Source organism: Nesoenas mayeri (assembly GCF_963082525.1).
Source record: "Nesoenas mayeri genome assembly, chromosome: 26".
Lineage (NCBI taxonomy): Eukaryota > Metazoa > Chordata > Aves > Columbiformes > Columbidae > Nesoenas > Nesoenas mayeri.
The window spans coordinates 389,636-410,232 of NC_137552.1; the positions used below are offsets into that span (position 1 = coordinate 389,636).

Genomic DNA, 20,597 nt, shown 5'->3' on the forward strand with positions numbered 1-20,597 from the left:
TAAAGTTCTCAGGCACAACCAAAGGCTTCTCAGGAAAATGTCATTCCTCGATTTGCACAGACACAGATATGGTACTCCAAGGCTGAGCTTTGCCTGAAAGAAAGGGAAAGGGTACGGAGTAGAAGATTAAAAGTTTCAGTGTTTCATCAGAAAATGAGGACAAAAACACTAGTGAACAAGTCCTCCTGATTTACATTACAGTGCTAAAATGCACTAAATAAGATTTTCCATGCAAATTTCACTTATCTTCTGCATAGAGTGAGGGTCTTCCTCCAGGTGTCTGCAGAGTCTGAGCGACTAACCTAACCTTAATTAAACCGACCTTACTATGCACTTTGCAGAGGCTGTCTTGAAGCCAGCAGTAAGTCAGTCAGTATGTGAAAAACCTTATTTCCCCTTCAGGATGTGGTTAACTTGTTTTTCAAAACAAGGGGGAGTTAATCTTACATGGTGTGACTTAGTCAAAAATGTTGACCACAGCATCCTGCCTGTTGCTTGTGAGAGAGAGATGAGTCAGTGACTGTGTGTGTTGGGGTCTTTTTGACTAATAACCAAGTTGCTATGGAAACTATCGCTTCATTAAACCACCATACATTATTTCCTGTTGACCGCTTCTTAGTATCAACGAGTGGAAAAAACCAGCACATTTTCTTCTCTTATGTTATGTTCATTTTCCTTTCTCATGCTCATATAAAGCTACCTCTTAACTGATGTGTGTCTTTTTTTGCTATGCTGCAAAAATATTTTGCTGAGGTCTCTTCAGAGTGATCTGAAAGACAAAACCTAAGTCTAGAATTCCTGGCCTCACTGCGGCTGCCTAGAAAAAACAAATTCAGCCAACAAGAAATCTAGGTTATCAAAGCTGCATTTCTAATCTCACTGGTCATTTGGACAGTTGGATTTCTGCAGTCTCTAGCCCAAATTTAGAACAGAAAACACAGAACAAACCACAGCATTATGGTTTAGTAAAACTTTATTTTGGTCACTACTACAATAACCAAAAATGCATGTGCCATACACTTTGCAGAAGAAATACAGGTTTAATAGAGAAATGCTCCTATGTTTGAACATCATCTGGTTGAAGTGAATCACTTCAGATCCAATACAGATCTTCTCATCTACACTAGAAAACTATTGTTATTAAAACTATCTAAAAAAAACATTAAAGTTATAAATAGCATCTGCTGTGCCTGAATTCTCTCAGCAGTAACACGAGTTCCGCAGATAGCAATGCAACATGGCTGTAAAAGGTGTTTTAAAAGGGTCACATCCAGAGTGAGGTTTGAATATTTTAGAACTATTGAAGCAGGTTGGCTGCAAAGGCTAGAAGAATGGGGAGATCAATTTCTGCCTAGCAGGGAGATGAGGAGAAATACACTGTTCTCAGTTCATAGAGAAAAAGAAATAACAAAAGCAGTTGCCACTCTTAAAACTAAATAAACTAGCTAGGCAGGATTCAGCAGTATAAAATGTCTAAAGGGGAGGGTGCTGTGTTGTGTTCCGGATGGTTACTGCCAGCAGATTTGATATTGGCTGTTGAACACATTGTGCTGCGGGAACATGTTCTCTCCTGCTGTTCTTCAGATCGCTGTTGCCTTGCTTCCCCACCATCTGGAAGAGCAAAGTCTGTTTTAGACTATGTTTAATGCAACTGGGCCTATGTGCCACTGTTTGGTAGCTGTCAGCTCAAGACAAGTAGACTCACACAACTTAGACTGAACTATTTTTTGCCTCTTTGGATACCTTAATTTAAAAATCCTCTCCCTCTCCTCTCTTTCCTCCCACCACTTCACATGTTTGTGTTTTGGAAGCCTTGCTTTTGACTCCTTCTTTGTCTTGGTTTTTCTCCAGGCTTTGTGTTCTGCTATTTGAAGTTGTCAATGAGATGTCTTAGGCACTTCAGGTAATACCTGAGGAAAGCAAATTTGCTGCAAAGAAAATCTGGGGACCAGCCACCAAGCACTGAGCTTTTTGTACAGGAAGGCGCTGTTTTGTTTGTGGTTTAGGGGGGGAGGGAGGGGGAAGGCCTGTATTTTGGGGTTTGTTTGGTTTGTTGTTGTTGTTTCCTACAAGAGTTATTTAACAGAAACAGGAGCAGATTAAGTGGTATCCCTGCTTGTGGTGTTAGAGAAGTACACAAATACAGGCGCTCATTCCTGGCATAAGCTTCCAGTATTTGTACATAGCAAGCTATGTGCTTCCTTACCTCAGAAAAGAAACAACTTGATACTCATGAGTGTATTGAAGGCGATGCTTTTTGCCAGCAGGACTCTCAAACCCAACACAACCATAGACAACATGTTTGCTTTCTCCACTTTGTTATCTGCTTAGTGACAGAGAAAAGATGGGAGAGATCATGGACTAGATTTGGATATTGTGATATTGGCAGAAAGTGGAAAAAAACCCCACAGGTAATAGTTTTAAGGAAAGAAACAACAGCAAAGGAAAATATTATAGAGAAACATGGCAGCAACAGGGGAGGAGCATGTCTGTCTAGGCTGGATTTTGCCTCCTATTTTTTGCCTGTTACTAAACTACCTACCTTGAAAAAGCAGGTGGTGTTTTGTGAAGATGTTTTATTCTGATTCCTCTACCTCTGAGAAAATATATTTCCATGCATTTATCCCCGACAAAGTAATTTAACTTCACAATCGATTTAGGTAACTAACCTTGTGCAGAGGTGTCTGTGGTGTTGCAAACCTTCTCTGTTACTGGTTCTTCAGCCTCCTCTTCTGTAGCATGATAAAGAAAAGACATTATAAACTATATCCAAATTTTAAAAAGGATTTAACAAAACATTCAAATGATCCTTCCAATTGGAATATGTAGTCAGTGAAGTCTGAGGCTCAAGTGATTGATCACTAATTTTAGCATTAATTTGAGGAGAAAATTTCTCCATGCAATTCTAGGAAACAAAAGAATTGCTGAGTTGTGTTGGTTTTACTATTTGAATGAGCCTCATGATGACAAAAACAGTCCCCCAAGATATTTTCTTTTCTTAGGAACAAACAAACAAACAAAACCAACCAACTAAACAAACAAAGCCCCCCAAAACAACACACCACCACTTTAATTTTTTGTTGTTTTTAGAAATACTATTTCATGGTGTGCTCTAGGAGGTTTGTTGCTATGTGTTGAAGTATTTAGTCTTAAATAAACATACGGTTTTTTTTGAAATTGTGTTTTCATGCCCCACCCCTTTCCTCTCAAAAAAGCAACTCCAGGTTCTCAAACAGTTAAGACCATTTATTTTAGATGTTTAAAAATAACTTTCAGCTCTGTCTGCTTATGTACCAGATGTCTTTCTCACTTATGCTGGTTAGCCAGGGCAATACTTACTAGCAAGAGAAACAGCAAGCTCTAGAATATGCTACATTTAGAAATAAGTTGTGGCTGTACCACAAAATTGTACCTGGCGATGTTGTGCTGGCTGTAATGGTGCTGTTGTTGAACTTGGCCGAGCAGGTCACCTCTGTGCCTTCTGTCGTATTAACCACTTGAATTGTATTGTATAACCCCTCCGATGTCAAAATGGGTGTATTTATTTCGTATACGACGTTATTAGAGGACATCTCCAAGCTGATATTCTTTGTATAGGAATTCCTTGCCAAACAAGCCGCTTTCCCAATTCTGCCATCATCTTCCAGTTTCTTTGATTTCATCACAACGACTTCTGGGACTGAACTTTCTTGACTGGCTGAAAAAATAATAATAATAATAGTAATAAAATTATTTTATTGCAAAACGCTTGCCTGAGTGCTAAGTCACCTGAAGTTCATATATACTCCAGCTGTGACTAGGCCCTAACATTGTCAGTTGCTAACTGCCTTTCTTTTCTGGGGTCATTATTTCTTGCTGCTGCTTCTAGAAGACCAGATCAGAGACAGAAAGGGTCTATGAGAGTAGATTTTTTAAGGAAGCTTTAATTCCACAGCATTTTAAGTTTCCTTTTGCCAAAGCTTGTGCCTATATGTGAATTCTTTATTTTGTGAGAGACCTGCAAATGAGAAGAGAAATTCTATACATGCCACTACAAGCGTCCAATTATTCTGCTTTTTCAACAATTTGATTCCTAAAAATAACACTTCTGTCAAGGACTGTCTTGTATATGCATGAGACATGAGGGAATAACTGGTTTTTCTTTACTCTCCCTCCCCTCCCCCAAATCTTGTTTTGATGTGGCTAAAAGGCCTAACCATAGCAAGAGCATTAGGGCAAAGAGAAGTCAGTTTGTTGCTTCCCTGTTGTGCAAGGTTCCTCCAATGAGTGACATTATTTGCGGAAATGAAATACAGCTGCTGGAGTGGGGGACAAGGTTGTTTTTTTTCAATAACAAGTGCTCAGATGCAGTAAGGATTTTTGTCTCTAAGGTGGGAAAATAGGAAAGACTCAATAAAAGTCTATGAATTGCTTATCTCCACTTCTCCAGGAGTTTCTGATAAGGTCAAGAACTATCAATTGTGGGGAAGGTTTTCCTCACTAGACATTGCACATGTTGTAAGATATTCCAACCTAGTCTGGAGACTATGAAAGAGAACATGATTGGTAGTCAGTTCAACAGAAGTTCTTGTGCCTGTTCTAAATGTGTGACCTTTCTCATCCACGTGCTGTGCCATATTGTTAGTCCCACAGCTCCAGTGGCAGGTAGATGTATAAAGCAAAATTTGTATAATAAAATGAAGGGAAGAACACCTCAAAGCCTATGAACTTGACATCCCTGGACAAGCCCTCTTATAGTCTTCCTTAGATTAGTATAATGACCGTCAGTGGTGATTCTTTAGGTACAACACTACAACAAACATTGAGGAATGAAAAATGTGCCCTAAAACTGGAGTTTTAAAATAACCTAAAAGATGCTTACAAGTTTTCATAGGATTTGGTATCCTTTCTCTCTCATGCATCTTTCAGGAGTTACTCCAAAACATTCAGATGTATTTTTTTCTGTTATGAAATAATTTTAAAGTTGAATTCTCAGTTCCAAGCAATATACATGAATGAATGACAAAGGCTTGAAAATGGCAAAAACCTGAATTTCAACCATGTAGCATCAGCTTCCTCCGAGAATTTCTCATACGACACGCAAGTAATGAAGTAAGATTGTTCATACTTGAAGGGGATGTCTTTTCAGAAAACAAGTCTTTTTAAAAAAGATAAAATGTTTGCCCTCAGGACAAATGTGGAGAAAATAGGACGATTCCACATACCAATGTCAGAACAATATTAGCAACATGAATTGTAATAAAAACATGACAATGAAGGGAATAATCTAATAGTCTTCATTGCCAAAAAGGGCTCAGCTTTGGAAAGGGTGGGACACATCAAAAAAGATTTACACATCCAATTTGACAGAAGCATCCTGATGAGCCTTTTTGCCAAAAAAGGGTGCATTAGGCCTTGGATTTTGCACAGCATCTGCCTTGCAGCCTGGACAAGAGATTCCTCAGGTCTAATATCTTGTTCATCACAGGGTATTTTTTCAATTTCTGTTCAAGGGGCCCTGATTTTACTCCATTTATCCCACCGCCCACACTTCAATACTGAACTGAGGTGAAAGCCAAGCAATACTCTACCATAAATTCATGGACAATAAATAAATACATAAACACTTTTAATACATAAATACATAAATACATAAAAGGTAGATGGAAACAGGCACAACTCCGTGACTCCAAGTCAACATTCATTGATTTCATTTGACCTATTCAGGTAAACTCAAATTGTGAGCAGTTTAGTAAGATTAAACTAGTACAGAAACATTGCATAAGATTCCATTTAATGCTTTTGTATATTATCTTTCTGTCCCCTCTGTGCCGTCTTTCTAAATCTGACAAATAGAAATTCTTAGGAACTTAAATGTCAGTCTCCAGATTCTTTGGAAAATCCCCAAAACTATGATCAGCATGTTTTTGGACTTAAATTATCTAAGTGCATATCAAGAAGTTATGCATAGAAAGTGCCTAATTAGTGGCTTTAAAACATGAGAGGATGACTGCCTGAATTTTAGGAGGAAGAAAAGGAAAAAAAGTGAAAATCCAAACAATAACAACTCAGAAGAGGTTAAAGCACAAGAAATACCTACCTGGCTCCACAGTCAGTTGAGTCCCCTTCCCAAAAACCAGAGCAGCAGTTACACACAGTTAAGACACGTAAATTAAAAAAGGCTCATTTCGCTTTTCTTCTGACATACATTTCCTTTCCAGGTGCCGTAACATGGTTTTGCCAGACTTTCTCAGTACTATTATCTGAGAAGATCTTTAAAGGCCTTTCATGTTTCCTGATCTCCAGTATTTGCCAACAGCCAGTGTACCAGCAAGTCACTTCTCTGGCATAACTCACTGGTTAAGATCCTCAGCAAAAACAAGTGCACACTGTGCAACTGTAGTTAAAGCAGAACTATTTCTACACAAGACTCCAGAAGCCTCAGCTGAATCCCACTACTTTGCATTACCTGAAAATACAGCCATAAATTCCTGCCACTGCTTGCTTTTGGGAGGGATTTTTATATCATGTTCTGGCAGTAGCATTTTATTAGCACAAAAAAGTTGTATTCTTTTTCCCTTTAAACTTACAAAGTCATGGAAAGAGCTATCTATTCCACAATGTGATGGGCCTTAGTTTTCTTAATTAAGGTTTTATCTAGAACAAACCAAACCAAACCAAACCAAACCAAACCAAACCAAACCAAACCAAAAACATTATCTGTCCTTAACTAAGCCATCAAGAGAAGAATATGCCTTGAATATCCTATGGTAACTACTAATGGATGTTTTCAGTGTAATTTCATGTTTGATGATTCTCAAAAGATTCAGGTAATAAAGCACATCCGTTCTTAGCATTTTCAAATGCATATTAGTATCTCCCAAAGAAATCCTGTGCAATCTACTCTGAGTGAACCTGCTTTAGCAGGTGGGCTGGACTAGATGACCGCCAGAGGTCGCTTTGAACCCAAACCATCCTGTGATTCTGTGATCCTGTGAAATCTAAATTTAGCAACAAAGGGGTCACATTCTGAACATTTTGGTTTCAAATTATTGATTATTTCAACAGACACTGAGTTTCTTAGATGGCTAAGGCCTATTATCTTTTACTGTCAAACATAACTCTAAAGGCTTTGTGTATCTTTAAAAATGTCATCCTATCCTGAAAAAGAGAAATCACTGAACAGCATGGAAACCTCTCTCAGCTAAAGTTTCATGTAATTTTGCATCAAGGTGTCAGAGAAGACATATAGGCAAGAAAAACAGAGACAGAAGGATTTAAAGCTTTCAGGGTAGTGGAGAAGACAAGGCTATAGCTTTATTTTGTCAGATGAATTGTTGTCTAACCTGAATCATTTGGAAGTCAGTGAAGATGTTTCAGAATTTTGAGTAATGGACTGTAAATATTTCCTTAAACCAATAACATCTTCCTGCAATCAATGAGCAATATGATACCTTCAGCTAATTAGAAACAAGTCTTTTCTTGTCAGCAGGAAAACCAACATGCTAAACTTTTTCTTAAAAAACAATATCAATCACTTTCTGTGAGACAGACTATCATCTAAGCAATTCTGTAAATGTCTGAATTGGAAATGCTATTGCTCAGCCTTCTACCTGCCAGCTCTTAGACTGTTTTGTTGGTTGTTTTTTCTTGCCAAATTCTAGTCTTCTCGATGGAATACTTGACTTTTTTTTTTTTTTTTTTTTGACAAGTACCATCTACAAATCAATATTGACTGATGTTAAAACAATGGAATCTGGCAGTTTCTTGTGGTCCTACATTTACAACTGATGATTCGCTGTTTGGAAAGAACAGATTTTTCTTCAGAATAACTTTTTATTCCTTTGTCTCTTTGGAATTAGGAGTGGAGTTAAATTGTTCCAAACCAGACATTTATTCCCATGCATATATCCTACAGACCTGGACAGATATTAGGCAGCAACTAAGAGAGCCCAATGTCCTTCTGGAATGAGAGAAGGAAGTTTTAGATATGTAAAATTACAGGAGACATTTTTGCAGCACTTAGAGGACATGCAGATCTCCAAAAGCATCATAACAAGCCTTAAGGTATGCACCTGGATGTTCAGGGTAACAAAGATCAACCTAACACACTCTCCTACTGCCCCAAAATTCACACTCCCCCCAAAAAAGGTTGGGGTGACATCCACCTTTTTTGTACTTCATGAAATGTCAAATAAAGGTAAGAAGAACTAAGGTTTGTTATGTTTGTTATCTCTGCTCACCACAGTTGCATTTTCAAAGCCTAGGCAACTTGGTAGCCAATTTTCATTAATTCTGAGTGGTCTTGGACACAAGGCAGCTTTGAAAATTTAAGCAAAATTATATTTAAACTCCTGCCTCCTCTGTCTCTGCACCAGTGGAATTACTTACCTGGTGACACTATCAGTGTGGTGCCAGTGTCAAAAACTAAGTTGTCATACCAGAGAGCTAAAGAACTTCTCAGAACTTCTCTCCAGTGTCAGCTCTTCACTGAGCTGTGCATTCCTGCTCAAAATGAGGTGGTGAAAATTCACTGGAGGATAGGACACTTCATAGTAAATTTGGGACAGAGAGCTATCTGGACTGGAAATAAATTATAACATGTTAAACTTAAGTAGTGCCCATCAAGTGTTTGGGGATCATGGAGTAATGCTGATATATAGAGGTAGCCCAGTTATTCCTCCAAATCCTTCTTAAGCAGATACAGCCTGAGGATTCAGCTTGAAACCCTGGCTGGAGAGAGTGCAATTTATGAATTGTTCCAGCAGAAAATTCTTAGAGTGAACCCAAAGAATTAGATTTCTTTTTCCTCCCCCACCTTAATTTTAACATAATTTTTGGAAATAAAATAACGATACTTACTTGGTTCAACTGTGAGAATGGTCCCACTTCCAAATACAAGCTTATCTGTTCCCACACTGCTACTACTTAGTTCAATAAATAACTCTTTCCTCATGGTATTCAAAAGTGGTGTAAAAACAGAAGAGCAAAAGCTGGATATTTTTCCTAATTATCCCTGTGTGCAATCCCATGAGGGCATCCAGAACCATATTTTCTTCCAAAACGGGAAACAGAAAAACAATAATTGAATAGTTCAATGATTTCAAATAGCTTGATTGAATAAAGGATTTCCAAGTTCTCCGTTTCTTTCATCTTTCAGAAACCCTGCGAGTTCTATATTTCCAGGATAAATAGAAACATGAAAATAAGGTTGTATTTGTCTCCTTAATCATTACACTCATCCATCTCCTTTCTTCTCCAAAATATATGGTCTTTTTTCCGTCTTTGAGTTTTTGTACAGAGCCATGTGTTGTTTATATCATTCTGGTACTCCAGTCCCCGAACACAGTGATACATTTCATTACAAAAACTGTCTCTTCCTTTTCTCTACACGGAACTTTGGATTATACAGGCAGTCACATGACATCTTGAGTGGTTTCTGTCCTAACATACGACATGAAGAGACATGATATGGCTTTAAAAGAATGGTCTAAAATACTACCAACCATTTGGAATTACATGACACCTCTGAAAATTCTCCTGAATTTGAGCTGAATAAAAAGCAGGGGGAAAAGATAAAAATTAATGCTTTTAGTGTCATTTCAAAGTATTTAGGGAAATCCTTCTGTGCTGCAGGAAGCTGTCTACATTTTCACCTCAAATTTGGTTTCAGCATTCAGGAGCATGAGGACTGTGCATGATCAGTGCTCTGAGAGTTAGTGCCCGGGGGTCATTTGGTGGCTTAGGAAGCTTTCATGCTGGTTTAGGTAATATGAGAAAGCAGGTAAATGCTTGTATTGTGAAGTGCAGACTAGTGCACATTTCCTGGGCTCCTGTCCAGCATGGCTCAGGTTTTTCTCTGAGGCTTGGTTGTAAAGCTCTGAGATCATGGATGTGCCGTGGAGTAGCATACAAGAAGTACTGTAGTGGATGGAGCCAGGCAGTTTAGGAAAGACAGTCTGGGAAGTCAAGGAGGAGTAACTGCCCTTTCTGCCAGAGAGCAGCTGGAATGTGTGGAGTTCTTCTTTGGGATGTGCAGTGACCCAGCTGACAGCCTATGGCTAAGGATTAGGGGCAGATCAGCAAGGGTGACATCATGGTGGGTGGCTACTAGAGATCACCTGATGAGGAAGAAGAAGTGGACAAGCCCTTCTTCAGACATCTGTTAGAAGTCTCACGTTTGCTGGCCCTGCTCCCTGTGAACCATGAACCGTGCCAAATATCTGCTGGAGGGACAGCACAGCAGGGTACACACAATCAGGCAGTTTTCTGGAATGTACCCATGAAAACTTCCTGACACAAGTGATTAGGGATCTGGACCTGCTACTTGCAAAGAACAAAGCATTGGTGGTTGATGTGAAGGTCAGGGACAGCCTTGGCTGCAGTGATCATGCAGTGTTTGGGCTCAAGATCAAGAGAATAGGGAGCAATGAAAAAAGCAGGACCACAGCCCTGGACTTCAGGAGAGCAGAATTTGGGCTCTTCAGGGATTTACTTGGAAGAATACCATGGGTTATAGTCTTGGACAGAGAAGGGATCTAGGAGAGCTGCTTGATTTTCAGAGATCAACTTCTTCAAGCTCAAGAATCATTCATCTTGAGGAAGCAGTAAGTCAAGTAAAGCTGGCAGGAGGCCAAAATTATGAACAAGGGGCTCCTGAATAATCTCAAAAAGGAAATGTGCAAGAGTTGGAAGCAGAGGAAGATGATTTGGAAAGGTTATAGAAGCCCTGTCTGATCATGTAGGGATTGGGTTAGGAAAGCTAAAGTGCATCTGGAGTTGAATCTAGCAAGGGATCTGAAGGGCAACAGAATGGTTTCTAGAGGTACATCACCAGCCAAAGGAGGGCTAGGGAAAATGTGGTCCCAATGCTGACTAGAGTAGGGGATCTGGAGGCAAAAGACACTGAAAAAGCTGGGGCATTTCATTCCTTCTTTGAGTCAGTCTTTACAGATAAGTCCGACCTTCAGGATTCCGAGGTGTGTGAGTGGATGCAGGCAGGTTGCAGGAACAACCACAAGCCACAGTTGCAACACAAAGAGCAAATTGATTTTTGTTACCTCGCTAACTGGGGGATCTCCAAAACGGCACTTTAGCTCCCAGGCTGAGGTCACACAAGCAGAGACTAAGGTACTGCAGAATTCAGCCCTGGTGAAGATCAACAAGCCTGATTTTTTTCGCCTGTATATCAGGGATTCATGTAGGTACAGTTTACCACACTGCTCTGATTTTTGCCTAAAGAAATTTCAAGGATGCATGATAAGGTGCCTTTAAGACTTCTTTTCACAGGCCTGTTATCCAAATACAGAGATTCTGCTTGTCATTTATGTGTTTTTTCTACACCCCAGCTGCAGTCACTTGCATGTAGTTACAATTCTCCTTGCTGATCTTCCATTATTGCCACATATCAAGTAAACATAAAGGAATCAAACATGATTCAAAACTCTTGTTCTGATGTCAAATAGCAGGGAGACTACTAGTGGGAAGTACCCTTTCTATTCTCCTGCTCTTGTTCTTCATGCATCTGCTTCTGATCGCTGTTGGATATGAAGCTAAAAGGATCTTTATTCTTATCAAAAAAGTGTGAACAAATCTTACTTTCTCTGTACTCTGAGACCAACAGAAGAACATAATTCTAAGCTTAAATGAAAACATCTAATACACAGTCCACTAATACCCACTTGCTCAACCTGAGCCGACAGTCAGATGTGTAAAATTATGTCCCTTGCAGGATCCAGGATCTGACAATGAATGTTGGGGAAACTGGCCCTGCATTAAGAGGTCTTCCTGCTGTCTGTGTCATTATAGGAATTGAATTTGTGTGTGTGCATAAGGAAAAAGAGACTACACAGGGCACCATGTTTCCACCTTCAAGACAAGGCAGTGGTTAAGACAATTTGTGTGTAGTGGTTCAGTCCTTTTCAATCACTGTGGTACGTAGTCCCCACAGTGGTAGACAGCTCTACAAAAACACATGCTTTTTTCAGTGCCAGATGATGTCTCCACTTTCATGTCCTTTGAAGAGCTGGGCTTTCTTTTCCTCTTCCTCTATATTGTTCTACTTCTGAACAATCTAATACTGTTCCAGAGAGGTTGCTAGACGCTAAAAGTATCATCATCATTGCTCTTTTTGGCAGATAGGATCATATTAATCTCTCACTAAAATATTGCCCATAGTTGCCAAAAGGGAATATTGTTCCTTTTGAGTTGTTAGAGCTGTTCTCACTTGAAGGACCTGATTACTGGTTTGTCATTTAACAGACATCAAGAGAGTTAGGGTGAAATACTTTAAAGAATATCTGGGGGCCAGCTGCCCAAGTCTTATTAATTTTCAATTTATTTTCATTCTACATTTCCTAACTCTTTCTAGACCTTCAAGTATTTAGGTTCTAAAAGCCTATTTTCAAGCCAAATAAGAAATGAGTCCATGTTTATGAAGTGTTCAAAAGTTGTCTTTGTTTAGCTGATAGCAGTTTAGTGGACTCTGTCTTAACGTGCTAGAGCTGGTTACTTACTCAGGTATTTGATTATTATTAGGTTGGTGCAAAAGGAATTGCAGTTTTTGCATTGTTGAAATTTGCTGTTTGGTATTAGAATGCATTCTTAAATAAATTTGGTGTATGTTATATATCATGTTAATGCTCTTTTCTCACTTTATGCTTGGTTGGTTGTTGGTTTTTGTTTCTTTGTTTTGGTCTGTTTTTTTGTTGTTGTTTTGGACTTAATACTTGCTGTTTATTTTTTATTTATTTTAGACTATTGAAATTATGTTAGACAAAAAGCAAATTTGAGCCATTTTTTCATTTGAGTTCAAAATGGGTCATAAAGCAGCAGGGACAACTCACAACATCAGTGACACATTTGGCCCAGGAACTGGTAACAAACATGCAGTGCAGCGGTGGGTCAAGATGTTTTGCAAAGCAGACTAGAGCCTTAAAGATGAAGAGCATAGCCGCTGGCCATTGCAAGTTGACAACAACCAATTGGGAGCAATTATTGAAGTTGATCCTCTTACAACTACATGAGAAGTTGCCGAAGAACTCAACTTCCACCATTCTATGGTCATTCGGTGTTTGAAGCAAAGTGGAAAGGTGAAAAAGCTTGAAAACTAGGTGTCTCATGAGCTAACCAAAAATAAAAAAAAATCATTTTGAAGTCTCATCTCCTCTTATTCTACACAACAACAACAAACCATTTCTCAGTTGGGATGTGTGATGAAAAGTGGATTTTATATGACAAACAGCAACAACAAGCTCAGTGGCTGGATGGAGAAGATCCTCCAAAGCACTTCCCAAAGCTGAACTTGCATTAAGGAAACATCATGGTCGCTGTTCAGTGCTCTGCTGTCAGTCTGATCGACTACAGCTTTCTGAATCCCAGCAAAACCATTAAGTAATATGCTCTGGGAAGTATGCTCAGCAAATCAATGAGATGCACTGAAAACTGCAACACCTGCAGCTGGCATGGGCCATCAGAAAGGGTCCAATTTTTCTCTACAACAATGCCCAACCACACGTTGCACAACCAACACTTCAAAAGTTTAATGAATTGATCTACAAAGTTTTGGCTCATCCACCCGATTCACCTGACCTCTTGCCAACCAACTACCACTTCTTCAAGCTTCTTGACAACTTTTTGCATGGAAAATGATTTCACAATCAACAGGATGAAGAAAATTATTTCCAAGAGTTTGTCAAATCCCAAAGCACAGATTTTTACACTTACAGGAATAAACAAACTTATTTCTCATTGGTGAAAATGTGTTGATTGTAATGGTTCCTATTTTGATTAATAAAGACATGCTTGAGACTAGTTATAATGATTTAAAATTAATGGTCCAAAAACGTAATTACTTTTGCACCAACCTAATAATACTTCTTGTTTGAGTGTCATTTTTATAAGGGTCTTGGAAGTTTTTTCATAATTATATGCATCATTTTCCTAATTTGTTTGATTTCGTGAACTAGATTATTTGAACACTGAGTTGGATCTTTCATGTTTTCAGCTAACTTTGAAGGTGAGGAACATCTAGTTACGGTTGACTAAAGTTGGTGTTTAATTTTATTTTTATCTTACTTTAATGATTTTGATCAACAGTTACCTGAAACTGTGGAACAGTTTCTGAATCCTTAAATTCATTTCTAAGACACAAAAGGAAATAGCATTATTTCATCCTGTTCACAAATCTGTCTGGTTCCCTGCTGTGTTACTCAATGTTTGCATTATTGTTGTTACCAAGTACAAAGGTGTATTTCCCATTTTTAATCACTGGTTTTAATTCCAGACATGTTCATCTGCTGTTCCCTTTATTGTGTCAAATTATTTTCTCCTCCTTATTTCCTCAGTCCTCCAGCTAAGTTGCCAAATCAGCTGATGTGACGCTTTCAGGCTCTTGAACTCTTGGCAGGATAAAATGAACAAGCTTTAAATAGCTGCTGGCACTGGCCTGGGTGCATACAGGTGCCTCTCCCACATCCTTCAGTTGCTGCCAAATCTTCTCAAAGCAGTGAGACCACTCCTTGCTTGTCACCCAGATCTCAGATGCCGTTAAACAGCGTTCTTCCATTTGGGTGGCCACAGAAACACACCTGTCTTCACAGCCAGTGACAGACTGAATCCAGCTCTGGTTGGCTGCAGAGTGCACTGTCCCCCAGTTCCAGTTTGGTGATGCCCAGCATCCCAGAGCTCTAGTCAGCCTGGCAGGCAAACCTCTTGGCTGTGGCTGTGGGAGCCTCCCTGGCCCTTGCTCTGCAGCAAGTACTGCAGGGGTCCACCAGGACATTGCCGATACCAGGCCACATAAATATAGGAGGCTGTAAGTGCATCGCAAGGCCCCAATATTCCCTGCTTGGCACCACACTGCAGATGTCGCAGATGTCATTGCTTCATCTCATCACCCTGAAATGCAGCTGAAACAATATCAAGGCTGTTCACCCACTCCTTTGGTCTCACTGGCACAAGGAAATGGCGCATGAAAGGATCAAGGGAAGTGGACAATCATTTTTAGAAAAAGACCCAACGATTCTCCTGAACAACAACTTGATCAGAAATGTGCCCTTTGTGGAAAAAGATGAATAACGGTATCCTGGGGTGCACTGGACAACATATTGCCAGCAGGCCAGGGAGCTGGATCCTTCTCCTCTGCTCAGGTTACGCCTGGAGTACTAGATCCACTTCTTGGCTCCCCAGAAGAAGAGAGACTGTGGCATAGAGGAGTGAGAGTAGAGAAAGGACATAGAGATGATTATGGGACTGGAGCACCTCTTAATAAAAGGGAATGCTAGGACATCTGGGACTGTTAACCCAGGAGAAGAGAAGGTCTGGGAGGGGTGTCTTACCGATATGTAGAAACATGTGAAGGGAGGGTGCAGGGTAGGCAGGGCCAAGTTATTTTCAGTAGTTCTCAGGAAGAGGTCAAGGGTCAAGATGTGCAAGCTGAAACACAGGATGACCCATCTGAAAATGAGGAAACAGCTTTTCACTGTGAAGGGAATCAGAGCATTGGCACACGTTACGTAGATACATTGTTGGATTTCCATGCTTGAAGATATTCACAAGCTGTGTGGATGTGGTCCAGGAACACCAGCTTTAGGTGGCCTTGCTTAAGTAGGGGTCTTGGGTCAGATGATTTCCTGAAGTGCCCTCCAACTTCAGCCTTCCTGTGACTCTGTGAAGTCTCACAGGCACATTCACATCTTTGCAGGTGATATGTGCCAGGGCAAAGGGGAAAACAGAAAGTTGAACTTGGCCATTCCCCTGATGACCTGCAGAAACAGCGTTTTAGGGGAGTGTTGAGGAAAACACACTTTCCTTTTTGGCTACAAGTTTTCTGCCTCTAGAACTCCAGAGCGAAATACGCAAGTGATACAAAAGTAATATGGGTGTGTAAAAAAGTAGCACAAGGAGGAGTCAGGAGAGCTGTTCACTATAGTTATGTTAGTTGTATTTGTGGCATCTGCTCTGTGTGAGGTATTCTGTGGGATCTTACGATGTCTTGTCCTTTTGCAGAGTTGCAGACCCAGGCACATGCACATGTGATGAGGTTGTACAACCATGTACACATACTCAGACGTTTGCTTTGGAAGGATGGGGATTAACATGAATCTCCATTTGACCAGCTGACTGGCTGTTACCAGGAGCCTGGGAAGCTACTGCTGGCCACAGCTTGCTGCTGGAGACAGGGTACCTGGACAGAGTGAAGAGGAGGGAATTCAATCAGGAAATTATAAGTGAGGGCTCTTCCTTTCCCCCTCACAGACACCCAGAGGTCATTGCCAGAGAATTGCAGGGGGTACATGGCAGAATGTTGACAGCACATGAGGAGGAAAGACTAGAGGTCTGCCCCCCAGTCAGACACCCAAGGACACAAGAGCACTCCCAAAGCAAATACTGTCTCTTAAAAGCTCTGGTTGGCCATCAGGCCTGATCCTGTCCTTTTGGGCTCTCCAGAAACTGTGGAAGAAAGGGGAGCAGAGTGGGAGCCAACTGACCTCTGGAAAATATCCAGTGTAAACCTCCTGCCTGAAGCCAGGTTAACTACAGTAGGTGTACGAGGTCTGTCTGGGATGGAGTTAACCACCTACATAGCAGCCTGTGTTGGCAGCTGCAATGTTTTATGATCCAATCTGCAGTGGTTAGCACATCGATGTTTTAGCTATTCCTGAAGAGCGCTTACACAGCGTCAAGGCCGCCTGTGTTTCTCATGTTGCTCTCACACTCTACAGCTGACAACAACTGACCAAAGGGATATTCCATACTGCATGACATTGTGCAATTTAATAAAAGCTGAGGGAAATAAGAAGGAAGAGAATATGTTAATCTGAACTAAGCATTGCACACGATGAAGCCTGCTTTCCTGAAAATGGCTAAACATCCCCCTGCTGGTAGGAAGTCCGGAATTAACTACTTGTTTTGCTTAGCTTGCAGATGCAGATATTGCTTCGTTTATTGAAATGGCTTTATTGCAACACAGAAGTATTATCAATTTTACCGTTCCAACTGTGTCTCCCACCGCACTGTGGATGCAGTAAGTGAGAGGCTGTGTGGGGCTGAGCTGCCATCTTGAGCCAAGTCACCATGGCAGGCTGCCCCAACCTTGTCCAGTTCAGTTTTGAATTGTCACCTCAACAGTGAAAAAACATTTTGCTACATTTATAGGGCATTTCATTTTGGGTTTGTTGTCACATGTCCTGTCACTGGGTAACACTGTGAAAACTGTGGCTCCATCTGCTTTGCCTTCTGCATCAGTAATTTATACATACACTGACAGATTCACCCACAGCATTTTCTTCTCTAAACTAAGCCAACTCAGTTCTCTCAGGCTCTTCTTGTATGTCAGATGCTCCTTTCCTCATCTTCATGACCCTTCACTGCATTTGTTCTGATATGTGCATGTCTTTTCCATGCTGGGGAGCCCAGCAGTGGACGCAGTAGTCCACAGTCTCAGCAGTGCTGAGCTCAAGAGCCTTCCATCCCAACAAGCAAGGCATCAGGTAAAAATGCCAGGAGGTCTGCACAGATAAAAAGGGCTAGGGGAAATGTGGGCCCACTGTTGAATGGGGTGGGGGACCTGCTGACAGGTGCTGAATGCCTTAGTCACCTCAGTCTCTACTACCAAGGAGTCTCAGGTCCCAGAATCCTGGGAGAAAGGCTGGTGCAAGGAAGGTGCACCCTTGTGAGACCATGTCACTTAGCACTTACCTAGACAATCATAAATAGCTTTGTCTTCAGCGCTTCTAAGAGAGACAGTGCTGAAAGTGTAACTAAATACAGAATACTCAACAGGTACTCCCTCATCATCCATCAAGATCCTTGTCTTATTGCAGAATGCTTTCAGGTTGCTTAAGCATGATCATCATTTCACAAACCCATGCTGACTTTTTGCAGTCATCATTTTGTTCTTAATGTTTGGGAATGGTTTTCAGAATTATTTGCTCCATCACCTTTGCAGGAACTCAGAGAAGGGATGGGCCAGGAGAGCCTGATAAGCCTGGAGGTTGTCAGATCCCTCCTCTTGACAATGGGATTGTCCTTTTCTTCCTTTGAGTCCATATAAAACTCTCCCAGTCACTGTGACCTGACAAAGATTGTTGAAGGTGGCCTCACAGTTACATCAGCCATCTTCCTCAGCACTGATGGGTCACTGTATGGGTCCCCATAGAGTTGTGTTAATCCAGGTTCTTTAACTATGTCTTGGTATTATTCTCCTCCACTGACATAAGTCTTTCTGGCTGGGGATGTTCTGAATGGGGTCAAATACCTGGAAATCCTGAATGTCAGTATTACCTGCAAAGAATGAGTCAAAGAAGGACCATCCCAGACCACTTTTGCTTGACTTCCTGCTTCCTCATCAGGAAACATACCTTAGCGCATAGGAGGTGATCCCTGAAAATCAAGCAGCTCTCATCTGTCCAGAATCATATTCCATTGGATTCTTCTAGAAAGATCCCTGAAGAGCCCAAATTCTGCTCTCCTGAAGTCCAGGGCTTTGGTCCTGCTTTTTGCATTGCTCCCTGTTCTCTGGATCTTGAGCTCAAACACTGTATCGTCACAAGGCTACCCCTCACCTTCAGATCCACCACCAGTTCTTCCTCTGATGAAGCTTTCATCCATGCCCTCCAGAAGTGTCACAATTGCTTGTAACCTGCTTTACTTTCTCACCAGCCAAGATCTGACTTGCTTCATTTGACCCATGTGGACCAGGGCCAGTGAGCATGAGACTTCTTCCAGTTGTTCGAAGAAGGCATTACCCAATTTTTGGTCCAGAACAGGCGCTATGTAGTAGCCACCTGCCACAATGTTGATCTGCCCTCTAAACCTAAACCTAAACCTAAACCTACCCATAGGTTACCAGCTGGCTCATCGTACATCACACGCCATGCATTCCAGCTGCTCTTTCCTAGGAAGGGCAACTCCCCTGCTTACTTTCCCAGCCTGTTTCTCCTGAACAGTTTGTCTCCATCTACTACAGCACTTCTGTGAGCTACCTTTCCATATTTTCATGATCCTAGAGCTCAGCAACCAAGACATGGAGGAAAATCTGGGTCATGATGGACTTTACCCCAGGCAATGTGCACTAGCCTGCACTTCAAAATACAGCCTCTCAAGGTCCCACAACTGATCCTCCTGCATCTTAAATGCTCTCAGCCTATCAACAACAATTCCCTTCACCACTGTTTACTGCAAGGTTGCCAAAGATCTGTTTCCTGCACCTGCCATTGCGGCACAGCAACATCTGGCTAGTGCCTGTTAAAAAGAAGAGGTCTGCCTTCTTTATCAGGCAGATTTTGGTCCAACATGCTGCAGAGGTGCTCTGGGGTGAGCCTAGCACCGCAGTAATACACTGCTTCATCCCCTTGCTTTGCTGCCTGGATCTGCAGTGTGAATCTGTTCTGGGAACTTGCCACTGATCCCTTAAAGCGATCCCGGAAACCTTCTCCATAGTCATCACCCTCCCGGTAAATCCAGTCCAGAGTGCCACGTGCTCCCTGCCGGTACCAGAACATCCAGTAGCTGCTCATATGGTCTCCACTCATGCTGCACTGGAAGGTGACTCCATCTCCCTCTCGCACAGCCAGATTGCTGGTGTGTTGCTCCAAGACTATCTGGCCAGTCACTGCTGCAGTGAGGAAAAGCAAGACATGATCACTGGAAGAATTAACGAAGTAATGCTGTTGGAGGCATTGTGATAGGACTGGAAAAGTGGGAGACTAAATCCTTCTCTTCGAATTCAGCTGATGAAAGCAGGAAGATCTGGTACCAGGAATCAGGGATCCCAAGGAAGGAGACACCATGTTTTCCTCCCGCTTTTCCTATTAGATCAGGAAGCTTTTTCTCCACTTTCCATTTGAAGCAGGAAGGTTTTGCAGCATGAGGGACAAATCCCTTTGTCTTTGCCAAGCTGGGATGATAAGGAACCCACTCTCTTGTCCCTGAAACTGTTCTCCATGAGCACAGGATGGCCAAGGGAGTCTCAAGGCAACTGGGACTTGAGCCCTATGCTGTCATCCTCAACATGGTCTTTGCAAGATGCCCCACGAGGACAGTGTCCAGTTCAAGTGCAAAGTATTAAGCCCAAGATGTGGGTGCAGCAGGCAGGTGCCCTGCATGTCCCCACACCACAGAAGAGCCAGGCTGCATGGAGGTGTCTAACTCAGCAGAAGAGGAGCTGTGCAGATCACAGGAATGTGTTCCCTTCCTGGGTGCCATCACCCTTCCTTTCACTTACCTACCATGGGCAATAACCCCATCCACACCGCAGTCCACATGGCCAAACCCGCTCTGTCTCGCTCCACTCCAGCTTCTCTCTGCCTGCTGAACAGCTCTGCCCACATCTTCCCTGTCTGTGGACCTGTCACTGCTGACAGCCCTTGTCCCTCCTAGTCCCTCCCCCATTCTATGACAACAGTGAAGGAGAGAGGTGGAGGCTGGAGGAACAGAAGAAGGTGGAGCTGTTGGGGCCCTCCTGGGTGTCCCTCACCCTGCAGGCTGCAATAACAGAGTGCTCACTTGGCAGGAAAGCCTCTGGTGGGAAAAGGTGACGTGGTGCTGTCAGTCCAACCCAACTTTCCTCTGAGGAAGGAGTGCAGGGAGCTGCTGGCACTTGAGAGGTGGTCCTG

At 41.8% G+C, this 20,597-nt stretch overlaps 1 protein-coding gene and 1 gene segment (V, D, J or C); both read right to left on the minus strand.

The window, feature by feature from the left end:
* LOC308050051 (T cell receptor alpha chain MC.7.G5-like) overlaps positions 1 to 20,597 on the minus strand; it is a 368,535-nt gene that overhangs the window by 120,380 nt on the left and 227,558 nt on the right. The window lies entirely within an intron of this gene.
* LOC308050082 (T cell receptor delta constant-like) lies at positions 1,046 to 9,195 on the minus strand. The segment is given in 5 exons: positions 8,842 to 9,195; positions 3,413 to 3,697; positions 2,670 to 2,732; positions 2,207 to 2,323; positions 1,046 to 1,611 (listed from the first exon to the last, which is right to left on the minus strand).